Raw genomic sequence first — 9,390 nt, 5'->3', positions numbered from 1 at the left:
TTCGTTGAAAATTGATTTAAATTTAAGAGGAAAATATTTCAAAAGTAAGTTTATAATACGTATACATTCTTCATTTACATTGTCAAATAACTACAACTTGTATTTTTAGCTAAAACAGGAATGGGATGCTGTCATTGTTGTCAAATTCAAACTTTATATATTTATGAAAAACTATGGAATTTAAAAAAATCAGGTCAACGTTAAAACTTGACTCTAGTATCTTCATTGGCCACATTTGATGATGTAAGTGACACCTGCGTTACCGTGTAAGATTACCCAAATAAGGAAATCAAAACTAAGCCTAAGGTTTTAGCTGGAGTTACTTTCTTCGTATTGAACACCGGGTAACAAGGCTATAACTTCATAACAATGACATATTTCTGCGTTTTGAGGCCTAACATTAGATTTGCATTAATCGATTCATTACTTTTATTTATAAATATATGAGGCAACAATAAAAAAATAATTAACATTACACCTTTTAAATAAAATGCTCCGCGAGAAAAAAAAAAGAAGCTGTTTGAGTGTTTTGATAATCTACAAATATAATAAGAATATGAGCGTTTCACTATAAAATGTAACACGAAAATGATCTTAGAGGCAGTACTACTGTTGAAACAATGTGGCTAGTTAATTATACACATCTGCGCTGTGCTAATTGTAGGGATAGTGCCTCGAAGTTTAGTGTTTTAACCCCTCATAGTTATCACTTTGGTTTATTTGGAATTTCACGCAAAGCTACTTGTGGAATATCTGCACCAGATGTCCTACGTTAGCAGTGAATAATTGGATTGAGCATCACATTATAGCCGCTAAACTGGTGAGCATGTTCGTTGACGGGGCACGTGGTGGCTAACATATTTGATGTTTTATTTTAACTTGCTGTCTGAAATCACGATCGTATAGCAGTACCTGGCCGGATTTTTGTGGAATAATAATTGTAATAAATTTATGAACATTAATTTAATTGCGTTTATCACTAAGAATTATTGACGGTTTTATAATAGGAATGTTTCTAATTTCTTCGTACCGTAGTTGTCGTCGTGATGATGTCATAGATGTACAGTTGACCTTGTTGTACTCATCATTTCAATAGTCAATTGAACTCACTGCAATGATCCGCCCTCTAGCGCCCAGAGCTTGCCAACCTAGACGGCTGTGTAGTAGTGGTTAATGTAATTTTTCGATTGGCTCGTCTAGCGAAAGCTTCGACTTTACCAAATTATCATTTGGCACGTGCTTTTTGCTGAGTTCTAATAAGGTCGGGAAAAGGAGCTTTAAACTTAGGAATATTTGTAGCAAAAGAAAAGGGCAGTATTTTTGTTTGTGGTAATGTGGCTTGGGAAGTGTTCGAATAATCGCCTGCTAGGATATTGTCGTGACTTTATAATTAAAACAAATGTGCTCGGATAAAAGTTGGTACACATGTAGTTAACTTTTTTTGGGTCTGCAATTCTTCTTAATGAAACTGAAAGAGAGAGGACTATTGAATAATTTATTATATTTAAACGTTTCAGGAAGTATTGGAAACCTTAAAAAATTGCTTTATAGATTTCCATTAAGTGTTTTTGTGTGTGTATTTTTTAAGTGGCAAGATTTGGTTTGGTTTTTATTCAGCACAAAGCTACACAATGGACTATTTGTACTGTTCTCACCACTGGTATCGAAACCCGATTTTTAGCGTCGTAATCCTGCAGACTTACCGCTAAGCCCCTGGGGGATAAGTGGCGAAAGAAGTATATATACATCAACGTAGAAACTTTTAGTACACCATTGATGAAGGTATTGTGTAACATTTATTTTTCGTCAGTTTTTATTACAATTTCTTGATAACACAATGTGTGTTTTAATATGTTATAGTACGGACCTAACAACTTAGTCAACCCACTGGTTTGAAGTCTGAAATTTAACAATTTTACATGGCGAAAGTTTACTAATATTATTGTACTTCAAATTAATTTTACATGGTGAAAGTTTACTAATATTATTGTACTTCAAATTAATTTTACATGGTGAAAGTTTACTAATATTATTGTACTTCAGTTTAATTTTACATGGTGAAAGTTTACTAATATTATTGTACTTCAGTTTAATTTTACATGGTGAAAGTTTACTAATATTATTGTACTTCATTTTAATTTTACGTGGTGAAAGTTTACTAATATTATTGTAATTCAATTTAATTTTACGTAGTGAAAGTTGACTAATATTATTGTACTTCAGGTTAATTTGGCATGGTGAAAGTTTACTAATATTATTGTACTTCAGTTTAATTTTACATGGTGAAAATTTACTAATATTACTGTACTTCAGTTTAATTTGGCATGGTGAAAGTTTACTAATATTATTGTACTTCAGTTTAATTTTACATGGTGAAAGTTTACTAATATTATTGTAATTCAATTTAAAAACATAACCAGCTTATTTTACTTTTTTTCTTTACCCCACAAACTGAGGTGAGATATGATTTAACAGTTTTTTTTACAGTTTTTGATTATTATAAGTCGAAAAATGTGAATACATCATATATATGTGAATGCAAAAATAAAACTAATAAGATATATAGTTTCGAAATTAACAAGACATAAGCAGTAACGTTAACCACGTCTTACACTAGAAGTTCGAACTGGGTAAAGTCTGAAACGTCAGCATATGGAGATAAGGCCGTGTACATGCACCGTGACTATGATATTTAAAAGCTACTTGGTTGTTAACTTTTCCCCTCGGGATAGCAGTAAACATAAGATTTTGTCGTGTCAGATGGTTTGTTTGTTGTTGAGCGCATAATTACACAATGGGCTGTCTCTGCTCTGCCTATCGTAGTTATCGAAACCCGATTTTCAGTATTATAAGCCCCAAGACTTATCGCTGAGTCTCCCACTGACTCAGCGGTAAGTCTGAGTACTTATGCCGCTAAAAATTTGGATTCGATACTCTGGGGTGGGGGTCCACAGCATAGCCTATGGCGTAATTTTGTACTTAACAAACAAACAAACCTCACCACTGAACCCCTGGGGGTCCGTGTCATGTTAGCTGATGTCACCTTTAATTTATCCTTGATACCATTCATAATAAATTAAAGGCTTATGTCCTGTAACTCGACAAATGACCGTAGCCAAACGTTATCACTGAGAAACGTGATTTTTGTTTTAATTAAGACAATCAGATTTTTAGAAAGAGAGCTTCCTTTCCATAGCTCAGGGACGGCGTGATTGGACAAAAATGACTGTGACATCTCATTCTTAACCACCAGTGTAATAATTCATACACCAACTTACATAACCAGTTTTGTTGGATGACTGCGTTACGTGATAAGCGACTAATGACAAACTTCACTATCTGAAAGACGTTTGTGTGTTAGGTCTTTAGGCAGGGCTTTAACCAAATATTTAGTTACACAGTTGAGTGTAGAATGTTACATTTACCCACGCTGGAAACAGAAAATTCTCACCGACAGAATAAAGAGTATTAAATTATTATAAGATAAACTGTAGGCGTGATAGCAATAAGAAGACGGGTAAGAATATACTAATGAATTATCAAATTATTGCTCTGTATTAATCACTAACTCTTCTTAATTTAGCTATATCTCCCTCTCATCTCTCTCTTGTTTGATCTAACGTTGTTTTTTAAATGCATGCTACTTAATGATATTGAATGTCGGATGTTTTTTTTCTGTTCCGAAGTGAGATAGAGGGAACTTATTTTTTTACGTCGAATTTTGGAAGAATTTTCTGTTTCCAGGTGAGGTAGAGAGAGAGCTTATATTTTATGGAGCTGTATAAGACAAACTAGTTATATTTGCACCGCCTGCAAAGTTGCTCCGATTCAAATTTCTTTCATTAAGGACACAAACATCATACATAAATAAGTCTATTATTTTTTTAAGGAGTAGTTTGTACTCTAAAACAAAAGTGATTTCACACTTTTATACCCGTGAAGTGCTGATACAGGGGAAACATCCCTCAAAAAAAGCAAATTTACATCTTCGAAAAAAGAAAAGCCATATCATACTCACATTAATATTTCATACTAATGTTTTAAAGAGTCCATACATTAATATTTCATACTAATGTTTTAAAGAGTCCATATATTAATATTTCATACTAATGTTTTAAAGAGTCCATACATTAATATTTCATACTAATGTTTTAAAGAGTCCATACATTAATATTTCATACTAATGTTTTAAAGAGTCCATACATTAATATTTCATACTAATGTTTTAAAGAGTCCATACATTAATATTTCATACTAATGTTTTAAAGAGTCCATACATTAATATTTTATGCTAATGTTTTAAAGAGTCCATACATTAATATTTTATGCTAATGTTTTAAAGAGTCCATACATTAATATTTTATGCTAATGTTTTAAAGAGTCCATACATTAATATTTTATGCTAATGTTTTAAAGAGTCCATACATTAATATTTTATGCTAATGTTTTAAAGAGTCCATACATTAAAATTTTATGCTAATGTTTTAAAGAGTCCATGCTTCAAACACGTGTAAGCTTAATTATTTTATAAAAAAAATGATCACAAAGTTGTATAGTTATAAAATTATTTTTATATTTTCTCCACACAAAATGGCTGGTAAAGAGTAGCCCAAGAGTTGGCGGTGGGTGATGTTAACCAGTTGCCTTCCCTGTAGTTTAACATTTCAAAAATTAGAGACGAATAGCGCAGATAGCCTTCGAGTAGCTTTGTGCGAAATCCAGTAAATAAACAAACAAAATACATGACGAAAAACAAAGGTGAAACGGACAGCAACTGTTTAGTTCGGAGTGAACTCTCTTGTCTTGAAGGACTAGTCTACAAGAGTAGCTCGGGTGGAAAGGAAGAAGTTTTGAAAGCCTAATGTCTTTCGTCTTTAGGTCAGCTTACATTGATCGTTGCAGAAGTTTTATGGTATCCGGAAGGACTGAAGTGGCTGTAAGTCTTAGCGACTTCCATTCTATGTATGAATTCACACGTTGTAAAAAAAAACAACAAGGGTGTATTTGTAGGTATCACATATTTTTATTATACTTTTAAGAGCGTGAATTTACGTCCGGTAAATAATAACAGGTTTGTTTACGTTTGTTTGCTGTTAAGTTGAAAGGTACACGATGGGCTAGCTGTATTCTGCCCATCACGAATATCGAAACCCAATTTTTAGCGTTGTGAGCCTGCAGACTTACCGCTGAGCCACGGGTTGGAGAAGCTACACTTTTAAAACTGTGATTTTACTACCCCTGTCAACAACAAAGCATCTGTCTGTTTAGTATATTTTTATGACAACAATTTTATAAACAACTTACAGTTTAGTGTGTAACAGATCTGCTGATCCGTATTGTTTCAGAAGTGGTCTCAGTATACACGCATATATATATATGCACTTCTTGAAAGCTTTTTTTTCTATCATATTTAAAGAAAACGTTGTGAAATTATTACTGTAGAGTTTAAAAGATTTTAAGTAACAACAATTCTTAAATAATTAAATTGATATGATAAAGTATTATCTTTAGTCAACGTAATGTAAAAGTAAAATAACTGATGAAAATACTTCGAGTTAATAAGTGAAGTAGTGAATCAATGAGTCAATTAATGGGTTTATCAATTCATTACCAGTTAGAGTTAATGCTTCTGTAGTTAAGTTACTCAATGTGTTTGTTATTGATCAATTAGCGAGGAAATTACATAAGTAAGTTTATAAATAAGTTAGACGTACAATAGTTTCAGAGTTTTTTGAAAAGTTTGTTTGTGACGTTAGGCCTACAAGTGAACGTAGCCTGTAGCAAACGTTATTAATTTAATTAATTTGTTATCGTTACGTGGACTGAATTTGGCATTATTTTTACCAAATATTCCGAAATAACCCACCCAACGATAGAACACATTACGACAATAGGTTTTGTTTTTTAAAACGAGGTGATAAACACTTGTATTACAGATCATACAAAGAATAGGCAGGATATTTCTTCCAGTGTTGTGGAGCACGTGTTGTCTGTATATAATTGTGAGGTTTCTAGCGATGATTTTAGTTTCGTGAGTGGAGAGTTGATGGTGTTTTGCAACAGCGGATAAGAGAAAAAGGCTGTTGATTGCTAAATCGATACCAGCTTATAAACAGTGAGGATTGGTCAATTTTTTACACATCAAACTGTTTATAAAATTATTCTCATAAAGTGAATAAGAACATTGACTTCTGGAAATCCACCAGCCAATTAGAGTTCATAAACAATTATAATGAAACTGTTTGTATTGATAACTATCTAAATGAAATTGTATTTGTTTAGAGTCGGTTTTGTTTTTAGTATGGACTTCAATACATGAAAGTAACTAAGAAAAACACTCTCCTTTGCTAGCCTAAAATTCTGGAAAACATAAGCACTACTACTGTAGGTGTTTTCCTACCAATAGTGGTAGTTACATTATTAACCTTCGAATTACCTACTTGTTTTTGTACCGTTCACAGCCGCTAGGGGTCCACATATTGCACCACACTAAGCAGTTTTGGTCCTTTCTTATAACAACATTCAGTGTAGAGAATTAACAAAAATAAATAAAAAATTGCGTAAAATCAGTCATTTTATATTGTTAATTGTGGTTTCTTTTTTCTTATCAAAATGTGAATAAATTATATCCACAAACTAAATGTATTTTAAAACCTTTTTTTTTTAATAATACTAAACGATATATAAGCTTCCAAGGTATAGTTTATGAGGGTTATTTTAATTTGATGCTTTCTGTTGTCCACCACGGGGAATTGAACCTCGGAATTTTGTGTTGTAAGTCCCTAAATTTATCATTTACCCAACGGGGAGCCTCACTCAATATGAAAAATACATAAAAGACGACAGAATTTTGATTATTTACAATATTTGTGGTATCTTTATTTACAGTTGTATGTGTGTGTGTCTGTATATTACTAGGGATACTAACCAAAAATCACTCATGGACAGTTTGGTACTTAAATAATTTGTAAAATTTGTAAAGCCGATGGGTTCTGGATACCACCAGTAATTATAGGTTAACAGTTAACGTTTCCTTGTTTCACATTTAATATCGACTAAAATTAATAATTCACACTTCTACCCAATTCTTACTAACACTTTAGCTACCCCCCTCCCCCAGTGGCTCAGCGGTAAATCTGAAGGCATATAATACTGGGCTTCAATATCCGTGGTGGGCGCAGCACAGAGAGCCCATTGTGTATCTTTGTGCTCAACAACAAATTAACCGACTCTCTGAATACTTTTATTTTCTATTGTCGGGTGTGGGTTGGCCCTGTGGTAGAGCCCTGGATTTTGAAGCTAGCGAGCCTGGTTCAAAGCCGTGTGATACCACAACATATTCCCCGCACTGTAAGCAGTGGGTGCGTTATAAGAGTGATGATCAATCCCTTAGTATGGATGGTTGGTGGTATGGTGCTGGTGACTGGTTGCTTCACTATGTTCAGTAATTCAAAATTAGGGATGTCGATAGATAGTTTCGCCATAAATAATAAACACGAATACTTTGTTTCGTCAAAGGTTACAATAGAACGGAATAATACACTTTTTAAACTGTCTTAGAGCATTCCAAATAATATCTCGCTTTGTACTTATGTTAATGATTATATAAGACATGTTATATGCTATCAAAGTCCCCAAATATCTCCCACAAATACGCTAAATTTGTTCATGTCTGGAAACGTACTCCAGGAATTTGCGAACGTATTACAATACACCAAAGACTATGTACGATTATCACTAGAAACCCTCCTTTGAAACCATTGGTTAGTAGAGACGATAGTAACACTATTTATTTCAATGTTATTTCACTACGTCTGTTTAAATTATAATTTAAAGCATTTAGTTGATAGTCATACCAGGTATCAATGATTTTTTTTACTCTCCTTCATTCTCAGTATCTCCAAGTTCGAAATCTAATGACCACTTTAGTTGACCTGCCTCTCTCTCTTGACGTGCTGTCCCCTTAAAAATCAAATTGTGATCTATAAATTTAAAAATGTCAATTCTGGCCGTGGTAAAGTCATCAAACGATTCAGTACACTTTTTCTATTTCATTTAACGCGCACTTTCACGTTATATTTAGATACTGGTTTCTTTCCTCTCAAATTTAGGAAAGCTGCTAGCAACACTGTAATTACGAAAGTGGGAAAATCGGGCAAATTATCAAGTTGTTACAGCCAATTAATTTATTACCGCAAAAAAAAGGCACTTTAGCGCCGTCGCGATCCGGCCCCTGCGGATGTAATATAAAAACAAACAATCAAACCCGACATGCATCTTTTATTACCGTATTTATTAGAAACCGGCAACAGAAGATACGCTTTCTATTCTTGATTATCTTTAGTATGTAGGCTGATCTACATAAAACTACAATTAATTATGTTGGTTATTATATTGCACGCGGCTGGCCTTATCAGTTTCTAAATAAGTTAATAGACCAGAATTTGCACTTGTAGTCCTTCAATCAGCTCAAAAGAGGTTATTAGAGGGGAACTTTATCTAGTGGAATTAACTGCTCATAAATTGTATATTCTCCAAGATAATAACAAAAAAAAAGAAGAAGAAAAAGAAGAAAGAAACTTTTAAACAGACAAAAATAGATGTAATGTATGTGAGTGACGATACAAAACACGCCAGTGGTGACTTCATCACGTTATAAAACAATTACAAAGTTTACATTTTTAAACTCTTAAAAATAAATTGCCTGCTGACATCAAGGACTTCGGTTTGGGAATCAGAAAGCTCTCTTTTATATCACGTTATTCCAGAATTAGAAAATTAAAATAAATTATCATTTTGGCGTGTTTTTTGTCTCACTAAAAAGGCAATATAGTATCCTAATAAGAAGTTATGGATAAAATGTGCTTCAGTTTTCGTTGTATAACGACTTTCACACAAGTACTGTATTTTCTATTAGTTTTATCCAACTTATGGAATATGCAAAAAATAAAATACAAAAATGTGGGGAGGAAGGATTTAAGGACAGAAAAAAAATGGGTGGTTGACAAACGTAGAATAATAGTGGTGTACACCTAACGCATATAGTTTGTTTTAAAAAAATGTAAGTATGACTTATATTAATAACAAGCCAAAAAGAAATAATTAAAATATGACTCAATAATATGACAACATAGAGCGTTGGCTAATGGGATACCTCATTAATTATCAGAGGTTGGCCTCCAATTTTGAGTCACAGAGACTAGACTCTACAATTCTACCGAGGAAAGTATTGTTGCGTATCTGCTTGTTTGTTAATTTCCCGTAGAAATTCTTTCCGATAAACTTCAGCGATACAAGTCCTTTCTTAATTAAAACTAGTTTATTCTTTCTCGATACAACTTTGCAATACACATAACTTCCACATTCAATACGTTTGCAATCTAGATAACA

At 32.9% G+C, this 9,390-nt stretch overlaps 1 protein-coding gene across 1 annotated transcript in view; it reads left to right on the top strand.

The window, feature by feature from the left end:
- The first annotated feature begins 1,519 nt into the window (after positions 1–1,519).
- The window catches only part of LOC111086402, a 54,200-nt gene continuing 46,329 nt past the window's right edge, over positions 1,520–9,390 (top strand). Inside the window, exon 1 of the mRNA XM_022389076.1 lies at positions 1,520–1,782. The gene's annotated coding sequence lies outside the window, so the exon portion shown is untranslated. The remainder of the gene's footprint in view (positions 1,783–9,390) is intronic.

This window comes from Limulus polyphemus, unplaced genomic scaffold (assembly GCF_000517525.1).
Source record: "Limulus polyphemus unplaced genomic scaffold, Limulus_polyphemus-2.1.2 Scaffold1067, whole genome shotgun sequence".
In the NCBI taxonomy this organism is placed as follows: domain Eukaryota; kingdom Metazoa; phylum Arthropoda; class Merostomata; order Xiphosura; family Limulidae; genus Limulus; species Limulus polyphemus.
This window is presented reverse-complemented; position numbering and strand designations above follow the sequence as displayed.